Genomic DNA, 2,851 nt, shown 5'->3' on the forward strand with positions numbered 1-2,851 from the left:
TCATCTCTGAACAGGATTCCATAGTGTAGTGGTTGTCACGTTCGCCTCATGCGAAAGGTCCCCAGTTCGAAACTGGACGGCAACAGCTGGTGGCTTTTTCCAAAATTGCTTAAGTAGGGATCTGTTGCTTTCTTCGTCAACACTACAAAGGCCTTCTGCCAAGCCGAGTTAAAAGAACGGTGGATCCTAATCAACTTTCTGTAGTGTAGTGGTCATCACGTTCGCCTAACACGCGAAAAGTCCTTGGTTCGAAACCGAGCAGAAACAGTGTTTGTCTTTTGTGGGTAAACATGAACTGTTTGCAAAGTCAGGGGAGGGATTTAGTTATCTTTTCCTTTATTCTTTTTACAGCAAGCGATCACCAGGAGATTGCTGGCTGTGTTCTTTTTGCAAGTTTCCATAGTGTAGTGGTTATCACGTTCGCCTCACACACGAAAGGTCCCCAGTTCGAAACTGGGTGGAAACAGCTACTGGCTTTTTCCAAAAATGCTTAAGCCAGGCTCTGCTGCATTCTTAGTCAACACTACAAAGGCCTCTTCTGCCAAGTAGTGTTAAAAGAAGAGAGGCTCCCCGTCAGGTTTCTGTAGTGGTCATCACGTTCGCTTTACACGCGAAAGGTCCTCGGTTCCAAACTGAGCGGAAACAGCTTTTTGCCTTGGACGTAAAACATTAATTGTTTGCATCGTCAGACGAGAGATTTAGTAATCTTTTCCTTTATAGGTTTTTCAACAAGCGATCACCAAGAGATTGCTGGATGTCTTCTTTGTATAAGTTTCTGTAGTGTAATGGTTATCACATTCACCTCACATACGAAAGGTCCCCAGTTTGAAACTGTGCTGAAACAGCTGTTGGCTTTTTCCAAAATTGTTTAAGTAGGGATCTACTGCTTTCTTCGTAAACACTACAAATGCCTTCTGCCAAGTGGATTTACCGAGCAGAGACAGTGTTTCTCTTTTGTGGGAAAACATGAAATGTTTGCAAAGTCAGGTGAGGTGTTTAATTATCTTTTCCTTAGTTCGCTCTTCCACAAGCGATCACCAGGAGATTGCTGGCAGTCATCTCTGAACAGGATTCCATAGTGTAGTGGTTGTCACGTTCCCCTCATGCGAAAGTTCCCCAGTTCGAAACTGGGCGGCAACAGCTGGTGGCTTTTTCCAAAATTGCTTAAGTAGGGATCTGTTGCTTTCTTCGTCAACACTACAAAGGCCTTCTGCCAAGCCGAGTTAAAAGAACGGTGGATCCTAATCAAGTTTCTGTTGTGTAGTGGTCATCACGTTCGCCTAACACGCGAAAGGTCCTCGGTTCGAAACCGAGCAGAGACAGTGTTTCTCTTTTGTGGGAAAACATGAAATGTTTGCAAAGTCAGGTGAGGTGTTTACAGTTTTTTTCAGTCGCTAACAAGCGTTTGTCCAAACAGTTGTCACATTTTCAAAACTCTAAACACAATTAGCACAGCATCGGTCTTTTGTGGCCATACCATTCACACATTTCATGTCGTTTTCACCCAATATGCAGTCAGTGAACACATTTCCACAATGCTTACATTTTCTTAACAGACAAGCTATACCTCCCAACAAAATTATGGATTGTTTTTGTAGTATTTACGAATGTTAACACACAACATCCCACAATAGCAAAAACAATATTCCAAACCTTAGATACAGTATAAAAACCTCTGCTTCTGCAATGATATCAGTTCAAAAACAATATCAATATCAAAAATATATCTCAGCTGATAATAAACAAACAATTGAATAATTGACACACAGCTGATTTATGTTGGGTAAATTGGGCCAACCACAGTAGATTCCAGTCTGGCTTACACTCAGAGGCAGTCATTTTTTCTATTACATTTACACTTATACAGTAAAATGAGGACTTTGAGGAGTGATGTTTTGGAAACAGGGTTGGGGTTAATTCAGGAATGAACTCAACAATTCCAATTCAAAGAAGGAAATGTAATTGGAATTCAACAACAATTACAGGAAACAGAATTGGAATTGAATTGGAATTACAGGAAGTGGAATTCAATTCAGGGAAATTCCGCTTAATTCCATTTATTGCTGTTTCTGAGCATCTATTTGTGATTGCATTTAGAGACATACATTTGAACTTTATTTATGATGCTTTACAAATACCAAGTAATGTATGAAATAGAGTTGATCAAATGCAAGTAAATAAAAAATTAATTGAATGACAGTGGTGTTTCTGTATGTACTGTACATTCAATATATGATTACCACATAATATATGTCTCAACTCACAAAAAAAATTAGTCATGTTCATTCATGTATTTCCTTCACTTTTTATTGCATCGAATTATCATAATTTCCTGAAATTTGGCATGTGAAATGATCATGCTTAACCAACTAAACATACAGTACTCTGTATTTATTTTATAGGTTTGTAGTTTATGTGATTTACAATATTTACAGTTTTTTTCAGTCGCTAACAAGCGTTTGTCCAAACAGTTGTCACATTTTCAAAACTCTAAACACAATTAGCACAGCATCGGCCTTTTATGGCCATACCATTCACAAATTTCATGTCGTTTTCACCCAATATGCAGTCAGTGAACACATTTCCACAATGCTTACATTTTCTTAACAGACAAGCTATACCTCCCAACAAAATTATGGATTGTTTTTGTAGTATTTACGAATGTTAGCACACAACATCCCACAATAGCAAATACAATATTCCAAACCTTAGATACAGTATAAAAACCTCTGCTTCTGCAATGATATCAGTTCAAAAACAATATCAATATCAAAAATATATCTCAGCTGATAATAAACAAACAACTGAATAATTGACACACAGCTGATTTATGTTGGGTAAATTGGGCCAA

At 38.2% G+C, this 2,851-nt stretch overlaps 1 non-coding gene across 1 annotated transcript; it reads left to right on the forward strand.

Annotated features, from left to right (window-relative positions):
• Positions 1–393: 393 nt before the first annotated feature.
• trnav-cac (transfer RNA valine (anticodon CAC)) lies at positions 394–466 on the forward strand. Its single transcript has one exon. It is a non-coding gene; the product is annotated as a tRNA-Val (tRNA).
• Positions 467–2,851: the final 2,385 nt, after the last annotated feature.

The sequence above is a fragment of the Garra rufa genome, chromosome 2 (assembly GCF_049309525.1).
Source record: "Garra rufa chromosome 2, GarRuf1.0, whole genome shotgun sequence".
Classification (NCBI taxonomy): Eukaryota; Metazoa; Chordata; class Actinopteri; order Cypriniformes; family Cyprinidae; genus Garra; species Garra rufa.